At 48.1% G+C, this 15,117-nt stretch overlaps 1 pseudogene; it reads right to left on the bottom strand.

Moving 5' to 3' along the window:
* Positions 1 to 9,798: 9,798 nt before the first annotated feature.
* LOC115511290 lies at positions 9,799 to 11,031 on the bottom strand (annotated as a pseudogene).
* Positions 11,032 to 15,117: the final 4,086 nt, after the last annotated feature.

Here is a 15,117-nt window from a genome sequence, read left to right as displayed (position 1 = left end):
GGGTGGGGCAAGGGGCGGGGCCGCGGGGCGGGAGGCGCGAGCCCGGCGCGGCCGGAGCGCGGGGGACAGGGGTGCATCGCCCGCCCGCACCCCCGCGGACCCCTCCGGAATGACAGGCTCGGGTGCCGACCCAGGTCCCGCGCCCACCAGGCGGGTGCGGCGCAGGCACCGCCCGCCGTCACCCCACTGGGCCCGAGCATGCTGGGAATTGTAGTCCTGCCTTTGTTAACGGGGTTCTGGCAGGTTGCTGATGCCTTCTCGCGTCCGGGAGGCCCCTCCCTCTCTGGCTTGCAACCTACGGAGTGACTGCTGAGGTTGCAGCCTACCTGGCGGGGACGAGGCGGGGGGGTATCCACCACCCACACTTGTTCCCTCCACAGGTACCATCCTCCATCATTCCACTGCTCCTGCCTTTCTGCCTGCAGACGCGTATAGATCACCCCTCCCCTTCAGAGTGGTGCCAGGCACCTTGACTCCTAAACGTTTCCTGACTCTGTCGTTCCTTTACCCTAGCCTGATTTACTTCTGGCCTTCCTCTTGTCTCCTGGAACCACCTTGCGGCCGATTCTCTCCTCACGTGTTCTCTGCACATGCGCCCAGGTCCCCTTCTCGCCTCTTCCACTAGCCTTCCATATTGTCTACAAGCCCCACCATCTTCTGATACAGGTCTACCTTCCGAGCCTCACCTCCAGGTACACTGTGTTCCAGACATTCATTCCTTCAAAGTGTGCCTGCGGAGCGCCAGGCCCCATTCTAGGAGCTGCACCTTCTTGTCCTCAAGGAGCTCACATTCTAAGAACCATGTTTTGTGTTCTTAACTGGATGTGCTGTGTTGCATCTTTGTGCCTTTGCCCAGAGGGTGCTGTCACCCTTTCACATTTGGGACTGCCATTTGGGCAGTTCAGGCACCTCCTCCTCTGGGAAGCCTTCCTTGATCAGTTTCTTTTCCGGAGCAGAAAGAGACAGATTTTGCATAAAACAAAGCTTGAACTCAAATTGCACCTTTTTTTTAAAAATTTTTTTTTCAACGTTTATTTATTTTTTGGGGGACAGAGAGAGACAGAGCATGAACGGGGGAGGGGCAGAGAGAGAGGGAGACACAGAATCGGAAACAGGCTCCAGGCTCTGAGCCATCAGCCCAGAGCCCGACGCGGGGCTCGAACTCACGGACCGCGAGATCGTGACCTGGCTGAAGTCGGACGCTCAACCGACTGCGCCACCCAGGCGCCCCTACACCTTTTTTTTTTAAGTTTATTTCTTTGCTTTGAAAGAGAGAGAGAGCAAGCAGGGGAGGGGCAGAGAGAGAGGCAGAGAGAGAATCCCAAGCAGGCTCCATGCTGTCAGCACAGAGCCTGATGCAGGGCTCAGTCCCACAAACCAGGAGATCATGACCTGAGCCGAAATCAAGAACTGGACCTCAACTGACTGAGCCCCCCAGGAACCCCTCAACTTGCACTTCTGGTCTCCATCCAACTGTGTGACTTTGGGCAGTCACTTACCTTGCTCTAGCTTCAGCTTCCTCATCTGTTTAAACAATTGGAGTGGCGAGCCAGGGGCAGGGGTGAATAATACTCTATGGAGTAGTTGCAAGGCTCAAATGAAACAGTGAAAAACTATTGTGCCAGTGAGAAGACTTTTTTTTTTTTTTTTTAAGAGTTTATTTTTAAGTAATCCCTACACCCAGCATGGGGCTTGAACTCACAATCCTGAGATCAAGAGTCATGCTCCGCCCACTGAGCCAGCCACATGTCCCTGAGAAGACTTATTTTTAGGCAAGCCCTTAATAGATGCTTGTGGCCTAGCTTGGTTGCCCTACAGCTCTTGCTGTCTTGAGTACCCTGGATAGACTAGGTCTGTGTTTAGTGTTCCTCTTTAGGGGTCTTCGTATTTTTCCTCTAGGATACAAATCAGTATAATTTCTCAAGTCCAAGGACCAAGCTAGTGTCCTACCCATGTTCCACTCTGCAGAGAGTAGTTGAATCTGTGGACTGAGCCCAATTGTCCTTTCCCTCTGAGATCCAGATTGAGGAGGTAGTGTTATCTGGACCTTCATGGCCCTTCTTCACAGAGGCACCAGCAGAATCTTTGCACAAAACATTTCCAATGATGCTATTCTCGGGAGGACCTAATTGTTTAGTTCTTCACCTCCTCCCCATCTTCAAATCCCTGGGACCTTGATGTCAGCTCGGCGGGAAGCTTGAGGCTTAGCTGTTGGCTCACCTACTTGTGAAGTCTCCTGGCTTTCCTCGGCCCTCTCTTTGATCAAGCTCTACTGCTTATGATTAACTTGGCTTTTGGACCAATTACTGGGTGGGGTTTTGGCTTTGTAGACTAACCTCTCTTGGCTCTGGCAACCTGACTTCTGGATGGAGCAACAATTTGGCTCTTGAACTATTTTCTTGTTGCGCTTGGCTTTGGTTTTTGGACTACTCTTTCTCTGCTTTGGCTAACTCACCTGACACTACATCTCTGCTGGATAAGAGGGATTCTGGCCCTGTTCTTCCCACGTGACACTGCCACCTGGCCAGGCACTTGCTCAGATCCTCGGCTATGGGAGGGGGCCTGGAATCCCAACGCCTACAAGATGTGTGATCCTGAGTAAATCATTCAGCTTCTCCGAACAGCTATTTTCCCAGCGGGAAAAGTGAAGATAAGAATGTTTCCATTACTCACAGGGTTTACATGAGTTTTGAGAGAGACGATGTGAAAACTCCCTGGATGTAGAAGACATTAAAAAAAAATAGTAGTTTTCCTTCCTTTTGTCCTTTGTAGTCAACGGTGTTCACATCCTGTGTTTCCCTTTTCATCATCTTCTCCAGCCGTTCTTCCTTCCCTCTCCCTGTTCCACACTCAAGTCTCTAGTCATTTGGGTTTTCTTGAAGTTTTCCAAACACACCGTAAATTTTCAGGCCTCCATGCCTTTGCTCACGCTGCATCTCTGCCTGAAATGTTCTCCTAACTGTCCCTGTCTACACCACCTCACTTTCTATTCGTTCCACAACTCAATATGGCTTCTACTACCACTGTTCCATAGAGATTTCTCTTACCAAGGATATCAGGAGCCCCGAGGTGCCAATTCTAGTGGACCCCTTTCAATAGGAGCATTTGGCATAACCCACCTCATCCTTCTTTGGCAAACTCTCACTCACTTCCTGTGGTTTTCATGACCCTACACTTTTCTGGTTTTCCTCCTACAGCTCTCATGAGTTTTTGGTGGCTCAGTTCAGTCTCCCTGACCGGTTGACCTCATTCAACTCCAACATTAAATGGTGTTCACTAAGGTTTGATCCTAAGCCCCCTTTTACTTTCAATGTCACCGTATAATGATCACCGTAGTTCCTTGCTTCAGTTCATGTCTAAGTGATTCTTAAATTAGTATTCCAGTTCTGCCTTCTCTGAGCTCCAAATCCATGTATCCAATTCTTTAATGGGCATAGCCACTTGGATGGCTCCCATGTGCCTGAAATTCTACTTGTTCACACTGAACTCATCATTCTCCCTTCCAAACTTTGTCCTCCAAGAATGGTCTCTAGCTCTGTAAATGGCTCTTCCCCCACCCACAATGTATCCTTCCAAACACTAAATCCTGTCAACTCAACTTCCTTAACATTTGTCAGATCTACGGACTTCTTCTCCCCTTCCACAGTCAATCTCATGACCCAAGCCACCATCTTCTCTGGCCTGGTGCCCCACAGTAGCCTCCAGTCTGGTCTCCTTAGGTCTTTTCTTGCCTCTACCCATCCATTCTGTACAAGTAATCCTACAAGTAATTAAAAAGACATGTCCGATCATGTCTCCCCATGCTTAAAATGTTTCGATGTTCTTCATTGCTCTTGAATTGAAGTCCAAATCATGAATGTAGCCTCCAAAGACCTATGCAGTCTGCTACCTGCCATATCTCCTGTCACATCTCATTCATGCCACTCTTCATCTTGCTTCCTGTAAAGACCACAGGGCCTTTGCATAAGGCCTGTTTCTGCAACCTAAAACATTTATCCTAATCATCTTTACCTAGATACCTGCTCTTCATTCTTCAGCTCTCAGCTTGAATGTCGATTCCAATGGGTGTATTTCTTGACTTTCGCACCTAGTTTATACCCCTTTGTAATATGTTCTCACTGTTCCTGTATTTTTTTTCATAAAACTTAGCATAATTGTAATTAAATAAATATTTGCCCTCCTTTGTTGTTCTGTGAAGATATAACATCTCTGTTTGGCTCATTTTTTAAAAAGTAAACTCTACACCCAATGTGGGGTTTGAACTCACGCCCCCAAGATTGAGAGTTGCTTGTTCTACTGACTGAGTCAGCCAGGTGCCTGTTTTGTCACTCTTGTATCCACAATGACTAGTCCAATTCCTGGCACATAGCATGTGCTCAATAAATATTTAAAAAAATTTTTTTAAGGTTAATTTATTAATTTTGAGATAGACAGAGAGAGAACAAGTGGGGAGGAGCGGAGAGGGAGAGAGAGAATCCCAAGCAGGCTCTGCACTGTCAGCACAGAGCCCCGTGTGCAGCTGGAACCCACGAACCATGAGATCATGACCTGAGCTGAAATCAAGAGTCGGATGCTTAACTGCCTGAGCCACCCAGGTGCTTCAATAAATATTTTTATAAATAAACAGAAAAAGTGAAAGTCCTGTATGAACATCACCTTTTCTGGGAAGACTTCTTTGACTCTCCTAATTCTATCTATTCTAATTAATCGCTCCTTTCCTCATAATTCCATAGCTCATTGTTTAATTAGCCTTAGAGAACTCATCACTGGTTCCCTTGTATGGGTTATGGTTAACTGAGTCTGTCTCTCTCCCCATAATGTGTGCCCCCTGAGGACAGGAACTATGCTCTTTGCTTCTGTGTCTCCTTTCCCCATACCTAGCATGATACTGTATACACGTTAGGTAATCAAAATCGGTTGTTAAGCAAATGAATGAATGAATGTTCCGAGACCTTCAGGGCAAGGAAATGGGGAGGCGAGACCAAGAAGCGGTGGTAAAAAAAAAATTTTATATTTGTAGAATGATTTACGGTTAATAAGGCATTATCACATGTATTTCTCGCTTAATCGTCACATCAACCCCAGAAAAGGGGCAGATATTAATATCCCCATAAAAAGGAGGACTCCAGGGCGCCTGGTGGTTTAGTCTGCTCGGTGTCCAACTCTTGATTTCGGCTCAGGTCATGATCTCACAGTTTGTGAGATTAAGCCCTGCATCAGGCTCTGCACTGTCTCTTCCTCTCTCTCTCTGCCTCTCTCTCTCTCTGTGTCTCTCAAAATAAATAAATAGACTCAAAAAAAAAAGAAAAAAAAAAAAGGACTCCAAGTTTCAGGCTAATTGACCAGGGAAGGACATCCTACCATCAAGTGGCACAGTCAGTTTTCAGACTCCAAACCTTCAACTCTGGTGGTCTTTCTCCTATGCCACAAGACGAGCTTGTTGTGGATACGGCAGAATGGTTGTTTCTCAGTCCGGGTTTGAATGACAGTTCCATAGACGTCCAGATTCATCGTTGGCTTGGCGGGAGGAAGAAATTCCCCTCACTGCATTTCCTGTGACAATGACAGTTCTTCTTTCCCAGGGGATGCCCATACAGGCATCTTCTTCTAATGTGGTCCCAGTAAGGGTCAGGGTGAGGTTATATCAAGAAGATAGAGTTAGGTCTTTAGCAATCCTGAGGCCTTCAAATTTTCCCTTGTTCTTCAAGACTTGGGATTACCCTGCAAAACCAAATTCGGCCAGCAGAGGGAGACATGACCATGTGACAGAATCACTGGCTGGGCTCCAAATCTCTGGGCTCTCCATCACTGTGAGATTATCTAACTCAAGAGTCCCACCCCCCCCAACCCCCTCCCTCCCTCCGCCGATGCTGTGTCCACGTCCAGCTTACTCGCAGCTCTTCTTTTCCCAATAGTTTATTTTCTCCTTTCTCTGCTGTATTTTCTGGTAGATGGGAGTTGAGTCCACTCTCCACCCCTTCCCCCCAAAATACAGAAAAATCTGAAATATTAAAAATCCGAACATCGAGGGGCGCCTGGGTGGCTTAGTCGGTTAAGCATCGGACTTTGGCTCAGGTCATGATCTCGTGGTTCCCGAGCTGCAGCCCCGCATGGGGCTCCGTGCTGACAGCTCAGAGCCTGGATCCTGTGTCAGATTCTGTGTCTCCCTCTCTCTCTGCCCCTCTCCCACTCAAACTCTGTCTCTCAAAAATAAACGAACATTAAAAAAAAATCTGAATATTGAAAAAGCACTGTCCTTAGTAGCTACTGTTTATTGAGCACCTGATAGGCGGATTACAGACGTTTTATCTAACTTTCACATTAATCCAGGTGGTACCTGGCAGTCCTGGGACTTATGTCAAATGTCCCCAACTCTATCAACCCGTCCTGGGCCCGGCCCGGAGTCTCAGCTCTTTTTTTTTTTTTTTTTTTTTTTAACCTTTATTTATTTTTGAGACAGAGAGAGATAGAGCATGAACGGGGGAGGGTCAGAGAGAGGGAGAGACAGAATCTGAAACAGGCTCCAGGCTCTGAGCTGTCAGCACAGAGCCCGACGCGGGGCTTGAACTCACTGACAGTGAGATCATGACCTGAGACGAAGTCGGCCGCTTAACCGACTGAGCCACCCAGGCGCCCCTGGAGTCTCAGCTCTTAACATGCCCCCTCTTTCAACTCCCATGTCAACTCCTGCCTCCCCAGGAAACACTTTCCTGCCTTCTCCAGGCCTCGGTGTCTCTTTCTTTTCTTATCTCCTGTGGTCATTTGCACTATGTGCAATTAGCATCAACTTTTTAAATGGTGTCCCCCATCCATCAACGGAAATATTCTGTCTCCCCAACTGGATTTCTTCTACTTCCCCATACTTGAATTTCTCATTACAGAAATACTTTTAAGAACACGTATTTTTTTTTTTTAAGATCTTATTTTATTTTAATTTTTTTAATGTTTATTTATTTTGAGAATGAGAGTGCGCATGAGCAGGGGAGAGGCAGAGATGGAGGGACAGAATTCCAAGCACGCTCCGTGCCATCAGCCCGAGGCAGGGCTCAAACCCACAAACCGTGAGATCATCACCTGAGCTAAAACCTAGAGTCGAACACTTGGCCGGCTGAACCACTCAGGCGCCCCTAAAGATTTTATTTTTAAGTACTCTCTACACCCAACATGGGGCCAGAATTCACAACCCAGAGATCAAGTGTCACATGCCCCACCAACGGAGCCAGCCAGGTGCCCCAAGAACACATTTTGAAGAGTTTTGACCATACTGTCTATAGAATTGTGTATCCTAATTAAAAAAATATATATCATACACATTATTGACCTTTTCTGCTTACTCTCCATGCAGTCCATCCACAAATCCATCCACAAATCCGGTCTGGGTTCTCCCTATAAAATTTACCAGTTCTGACTCCGACACCCTGCATGCCCCCATCACCCCCGCCCTGGTCCATGCCACCTTTATCTCGTGCCCAGACATCACAGCAACAGGAATCCCTGCTTCGGCTTCCCTACTTCCCTTCTCCATAGAACAGTCGGTCTCTTCCTTCCAAACTATAAAAATTTTTTTTTTCTTTTTTTTCAACGTTTTTTTTTTTTTTTTTTTTTTTTTTTTGGGACAGAGAGAGACAGAGCATGAACGGGGGAGGGGCAGAGAGAGAGGGAGACACAGAATCAGAAACAGGCTCCAGGCTCCGAGCCATCAGCCCAGAGCCTGACGCGGGGCTCAAACTCACGGACCGCGAGATCGTGACCTGGCTGAAGTCGGACGCTTAACCGACTGCGCCACCCAGGCGCCCCACTTCCTTCCAAACTATAAATCGAATCATAGCACTTCCTGCTCTCAGGCTTCCAGCGGCCTCTTGTCACTCTCGGAATAAAACCCAAAGTCCCTCGCCCTGGCGTGTGGGACTTCCGTGGTCGGTCCTTGGTTACCTCTCGTCTCGTGTGCTCGTCCTCTCCCCTTGTTGCACTCTGACTGGATAACGCTGGCCTCCTTGTTCTGCAGTCCCGCCAACCACATTCCAGACTTAGGGCCTGTGCACTTGTTCTTTTCACGGCCTGCGGACTGGTGCTCCCATGGCTGCGCACAGCCTCTCTCCTCCACTTCATGGGAATGTGAGCACCGTGACAGAATTTGTCTGTTTGTTTAAACTTTTTTTTAATGTTTATTTAGTTGAGAGAGAGACGGAGAGGCAGAGACAGAGTATGAGCAGGGGAGGGGCAGAGAGAGGGAGACACAGAATCCGAAGCAGGCTCCAGGCTCTGAGCCATCAGCACAGAGCCCAACGCAAGGCTTGAACTCAGGAGCCATGAGCTCATGACCTGAGCTGAAGTTGGAAGCTCGACCAACTGAGCCACCCAAGCACCCCCCCCAACCCCGACAGATTTTGATTCCCCATCCCCGTGCCTACAAGTATGCCTGGTTCATCAAAGCCCCTGGGAAACATTTGCTTAATAAATAAATGAGTGAACGCAGTTATTAATAGCCTTAAAATCATCATTTTGAACGGCTGCTTAGCTTAATGTAAACTGGTCTTTACTGTGAAATATTAGGTTGACCCCTATGAAACTGCCATTTTGTAGATTAAAAATGGTTGATATTGGCAATTTCACATAGTTTAGTAGAATAAAACACACTCAGAAAGTTGCATTACATGAATACACCACTTGAAGAATTATTATAAACCAACATCCCTGTACCAAACACCCAGGCTAAACCCAGGACATTGCCGGCATCCCAGAAGTCCCCTGCGGGACCATTTGCAACCACATTTCTCTCCCTCCTCTCTAAGGTAACCACTCCTGATTTTTATGATAGTCACTTACTTGCTTCTCTTTGTCCTTTTACCATCCAAAGAGTATGGTTTTGGGGCGCCTGGGTGGCTTGGTTGGTTGGGCGTCCAACTCTCGATTTCGGCTCAGGTCATGATCTCACAGTTCCTGAGTTTGAGCCGCAAGTCGGACTCTGTACTGACAGAGCCGCATGAACCTTCTCTCTCTCTCTCTCTGCTCCTCCCCATCATGCATGTTCTCTCTGTCAAAATAAATAAGTGAATTAAAAAACAAACAAACAAACAAAGAGAACAGGTTTGTTTTGCCCATTTTTTAAAGTAAACTCTATGCCCAATGTGGGGCTTGGACACATGACCCCAAGACCAAGAGTCATGTCCTCTACTGACTGAGCCAGCCAGGCGCCCCAGTTTTGCCCATTTTGGGGTTTTATGGAACTCGTGCAGTGTGTATTCTTTTGTATCTGGCTTTTTTCTTTTTTCGTTTATTTGATAGACTCATCCATGCTGTTGGTCTGTTGTGTGGAGGGTTATTACCCTATACCGTTTCACTGTATGGCTATACCACCTCGCATCTGCTCTTGATGGACATCTGGGTTGTTTCCAGTTTGAGGTTATTACACATTATGCTGCTATGAGCATTCTCGTTTATGTTTCTCGTGCACCTTGAACCAATTTCTTTTTTTTAAACTTTATTTATTTATTTTGAGGGAGAATGAGAGAGGGTGAGAGTGCATGCATGAGTAGGGGAGGGGCAGAGAGGGAGAGAGAGAGAGAGAGAGAAGGAGAGACAGAATCCCAACCAGGTTCCATGCTGCCAGCAGGGAGCCCGACACAGGGTTCAATCTCCTGAATCATGAGATCGTGACAGCCGAAATCAAGAGCCAGATACCTAAGCGACTGAGCCACCCATGTACCCCGGACCCATTTCTGTTGCGTATATTCCTAGGAGCATTGCATATATTTTCTATGATCCTGTGCTGAATGATAGAGAATGCAGCCTTCAACTTCAGTTGATGATATCAAACTGTTTGCCAAACTGGGTATAACAGGTTGTACTTACAGCAGCCTGTGAGAGTTCCGGCTGCCTCACGTCAGAAGCAACACTTAATATTGGCGTTCTTAGTTTTAGATACTTGGCAACTCGTTATGGTTTTAATTTGGATTTCCCCGATGACAAATAAAGCTAAACATCTTTTCATAGGCTGGCTGACATTTCATATCTTCTTTTGTGAATTGCCCCTTCTATCTCTTGTTCATTTTTCTACTGAGTTGCCTGTCCCGTTCTTGTTGCTTTATAAGATTTCTTTTATATTTTGGCTTTGAACCTTCTGTGGCTTATATGTGTTGCAAGCATTTTCTCTGTAGCTTGACATTTCATTCTTTTCACAGCACCTTTTTATAGCCAGTATTCCTGAAATTTAATGCACACACACGTCTCCAGTTTTCTTTCTCAGGTTAGCACTTTTTGTGTTCTGCTTTAAAACTCTTCCCCTACCCAAGGTCACAAAGATATTCTCCTATATTATTTTCTAAAAGTGTTACTTAAAGAAATTTTTTTACACTAAAATGTTTGACAATTTTATGCAAGAACCACTAAAGTTTAATATTTAACAGGACAACAGACTGAAATCCAAGATATAAAGTTATCGTGTTCAAGAAACCGGGGAGAATCACTCTATCAACTCACTATACAGTATGTGATAAGAAGAATACTCACTTTATCATAGAAAACCTGTCTACACATAGTAGTTGCTTCAAAAAACAATTTGGGGGGCACCTGGGTGGCTCAGTCGGTTAGGCATCCAGCTTCAGCTCAGGTCATGATCTCACGGTTTGTGAGTTCGAGCCCCGCGTCGGGCTCTGTGCTGACAGCTCGGAGCCTGGAGCCTGCTTCGGATTCTGTGTCTCCCTCTCTCTCTGCCCCTTCCCAGCTCATGCTGTGTGTCTCTCTCTCAAAAATAAATAAACATTAAAACATTTTTTTCAAAAAACCATTTGGTCTTCTCTTGGCTTGTAAAAATGGTGTTCCAGATTTCAGTGTAAATTAGCAACCTTCGACTCTCTGGTGTGGCAGAGATGTGGTTTTCACCTTCCGGTTCTTCCACCCCAGCCTGTGCCTCGAGGTCTGCAATGTTTTCTCCAGATCGTCACTGGGACTACCCATGTCGTCACTTTGCTGCAGGAGGGTCGGTACCACCTGGGTGAGATCCTGCACCGTCTTGGGGTCAGACTGGGGCATCTCTCTGGTTCCCAGCTTGACAGTGAAATCTCAACCGTCACCTACACTCTCAAAGTATTACTGTTTTATTTATTTATTTATTAAAAAAAATTTTTTTTAGGGGTCCCTGAGTGGTTCAGTCGGTTAGGCATCCAATTTGGGCTCAGGTCATGATCTCACAGTTCATGGGTTTGAGCCCTGCATTGGGCTCTGTGCTGACAGCTCAGAGCCTGGAGCCTGCTTCAGAATTTGTGCCTCCCTCTCTCTCTGCCCCTCCCCTGCTCATGCTCTGTCTCTCTCTGTCTCTCAAAAATAAATAAATGTAAAATAAAATAAAATAAAATAAAATAAAAAACTTTTTAATGTTTATTTATTTTTGAGAGAGAGAGAGACAGCGCGAGCAGAAGAGGGAGACACAGAATTTGATGTAGGTTCCAGGCTCTGAGCTGTCAGCACAAAGCTTGACACAGGACTCAAACTCACGGACTGCGAGATCATGACCTGAGCTGAAGTTGGACGCTCAACCCACTGAGCCACCCAGGTGCCCCTATTTCTTTCTTTCCAAAGTAGTCTCCATGCCCAACGTGGGACTTGAGCTCACAATCCTGAGATCAAGCGTGTTCTACTGACTGAGCCAGCCAGGAGCCCCTAAAAGCCTTGTTTTAAATGATGACTTAACTTTATAACTGTTTTCAGATCATAATGCATTTCAGATCATTCTCTCTATTGTTGCACATTTAGGGTGACCTTTTTGTTTTTCTTTTTGCAAATACTTCTTTTAAATTTTTATTTTATTTATTTATTTATTTATTTTTATTTTAGAGAGAGAGTGCGAATGGGGAAGAGGAGCAAAGGCAAAGAGAGAGAGAGAATCCCAAGCAGGCTCCACACTCAGTGCAGAGGCCGATGTGGGGCTCAGTACCAGAACCCTGGGATCATGTCCTGAGCCAAAATCAAGAGTCAGACATTTAACCAACTGAGCTACCCAGGCGCCCCCAAACACTATTTTAAACGTTGTGGGAACAGCCTCCTCCAAGCCCTCTGGCACTTGGGGAAAGGAAGTGGTGGGAGGTATTGCCCACTAACATTCTAGCCTTGCTCTCTCTCCTGAATTCTAGATATTTCTCCCAACGCCCGCCAGCCAAGCTCACCATCGTCACCAAACGCGGGAGGTGCCTGCGGTGGAAAGTCAGGAGACCTGACTCTGGCCGCTTTGGCATTGACCTTGACTGGAAAAGCACCCGACTCTGCCTCATCCGACCGGTGTGTGTCGGTCAGGGCACCGAATCCTGCATCACCAGACTGCCTGCCTGGTGCCCTTTCCCCTGGTCCACCACCACCAATCAGCAGTGAGGCCAAGGTCCTGGCTTTCACATCCCGGAATGTGGCAGGGGCGGTTTTCCTGGTGTGATTCACAAACTGCAACAATGTTTCAGCCGGACACGGAGACAAACTAAGGGGAGGGGGATGCGGGTGTCCTCAGCTAGGAAGCTTCCTCAGAGCCTCCCTGTCCCCAGGGATCTCTGCCTCTCTGAGCTGGTTGTGTCTCTCATAGTGGAGGGTCATGGGCCCCGCCCTCCCCCGCCTTGAGAGGGCACTCACACCATCCTTCTAGCTGTTTCTCACGTGATGCTGTCTCTCCAGCTGTGAGTACCCGCAGGTCAGGGGAGCAAGCATGCGTACACTTCTGGGCCCCTCCCCAACCCCGTGGCTGGACAAGGAACGATACTCACCAGCTGAGAGAGTGAGCCACCAGACGGTGTTTGGAGGAAGGATTCCAAAGTGGTCCAAAATGCGCACCTCTGGCCTCCCTGCTGGCTGAGCGCTGTCACAGAGGAGTGACAAAAAAGGAGCTGGGACAAACTCGCACAGGCCACGGCAAGTAGACTTTCAAAACCCAAGTCCGACGCTCCCGGCAAAGGCTCAAGCGTTCTCGGCAATAGCTCCACCCACAGGCCGTGCTAACTGCCGTGGGGACGTCAATCCCCTCGGAAGATCCTCCCGCCTGTACCCTCTGCGGGTTTAGAAGCTAAAGGGAACGACAGCTGTTCTGAGCTGGGAGCGAGTGGCCCCAGGGCTGGGAGCATGCTCTGAGCCCGAGTCAGGAAACCTGAGCTCGGGACTGGCTCGGCCACAGTGTGCCCTGGCCTCCTGGTGACTTCACCCCTCTGAGCCTGTGCCCTGATATGCCCAGCAAGGGGCAGTCCTGCACAGCCACTGCACAGGGATGGAGTCAGAACAAGTGACACAATGTGTATAAAATTACTTTGCAAAGCTTAGAGCGTTGTACTGACATGAGGGTCATTAGACAGAAAAGCGGGGACAGATGAAAGGGGTAGGCCGCTGATTTCTCAAGGTACTTTACTCAGTAGTAGGAACAATCCTTTATTTGTTCAGTGCTTGATAATTCACAAAGGGTTTCTGGGTTCTTTATCTCACCTGAGCCTCACAACAACCTAGCAAGGCAGGGCAGGGATTATTCTCCCTGACCACTGAGCAGGTAAAGAAAAGGAGGGCTATTTTCCCATGGTCCTACAGTCACAGAGCCAGGACTAAAACCCCCTTGTGATAGCTCTCTATGCTCCTTATGATGGGCCCATTATGGTGTTCTCTGTTTCAGTTACTGCAACCCCATGGGGCAATTTCCCACAAAACATGTGAGCACATCCTAGCAGGCCCCAGAGCCCCCCTGTGACTGGAAGGGGTGGGGAGGGTGGGGAGAGAGTAAAGAAGGCTGCGGTTATCTCATTAGCAATGGGAAGTTACTAAAAGCAGGAAAATACTGTGATCAGCTCTGTGTTTTGTTAAAAAATGCTTTCCTTGGGGCGCCTGGGTGGCGCAGTCGGTTAAGCGTCCGACTTCAGCCAGGTCACGATCTCGCGGTCCGTGAGATCGAGCCCCGCGTCGGGCTCTGGGCTGATGGCTCAGAGCCTGGAGCCTGTTTCCGATTCTGTGTCTCCCTCTCTCTCTGCCCCTCCCCCGTTCATGCTCTGTCTCCCTCTGTCCCAAAAATAAATAAACGTTGAAAAAAAAAAAATTTAAAAAAAAAATGCTTTCCTTCTCCACCTCTTTCTTATCTGCTCCTTTTTTTTTCCTTCTTCCCTCTTCTTCCTCCTTCTCCTCTTTATTCTTCATTTACTTTGTATAATTCCCCACAAAGAGAAAGAAAGGAAAATTCTGGGACTTTCCATCACCAAAACCCTTGCGTGTTCATCAAGCTGAAGTCCTAACTGGCTGGCTCCTTGTATTTATAGGACACCAGGGTCCCGCCCAGAGACTCCGCTCTCTGGGGTGGAGGAAAGGGGGGGGGGGGCGTTCTAGAAGCTTCATGCTCCAGGAGCAACGCCAGGATTCAGCGAAGGAGTAGGATGTAGCAGGCATGTACGGCTGGAACCAGGCCCCTGGTCCCTCCCTGGCCTTCTGGAAAGAGCCTTGCCTCAAGGACTGCCTGAAATAGCCCAGAACCTGAGATCCTGGCCGTGTGCTCTTCTCCACTGGGTGTCTGCCACTCAAGAGTTCACACTCCCCAGGCCACTAGCAAATGGCCAAGTGGCCGATGTGTAATCTGGGGTGCCCCCGCCCCAGGACGTCTTCCTCCCCAGTGCCCTTAGATTACAGGCCCAACTTCCTCTCCAGTTGGTGTCTCCTACATAGATCACATGCCCAGCAGCTGGGTCCCCAGTCAGAGAGTTTGGGGAGGATCTGAACAGAAAAGGCAAGCACATCTGCCCATGCACGTGTGCGTGCATGCGTGTGCATGCGTGACGAGTGTGTGACATCTTGGGAGGAAGGGGTTCACGCTGTCTCTACAGAGAACCTCTGCCTCATTCATCTTGCTCAGTATCATATCGCCAGCACCACGCAAGTGGTTGGCACCTAACAAATATTCTCTGAATAAATGAATGAATGAACAATGAATGAACCGGTGAGGATCGTGGCCTGGATATAGCAACCAGAGAGGCCTTGGAGACCTCGCCAGCACGTTTCTAAGGAGTCCCAGCAGGGCAGGCTGGTGGTGATGGTAAAGGAGTCAGCAAGGCAGTGTGGGAAGCCTGTAAGGGGTCTGGAGGAGGCCGCAGGGCACAGGAGGGGTGGGGGTGGCGTGGG

This window comes from Lynx canadensis, chromosome A3 (genome assembly GCF_007474595.2).
Source record: "Lynx canadensis isolate LIC74 chromosome A3, mLynCan4.pri.v2, whole genome shotgun sequence".
NCBI classification, from domain to species: Eukaryota; Metazoa; Chordata; class Mammalia; order Carnivora; family Felidae; genus Lynx; species Lynx canadensis.
Note: the sequence above shows the minus strand (reverse complement) of the source record. Positions and strands in the feature narration are given on the sequence as shown.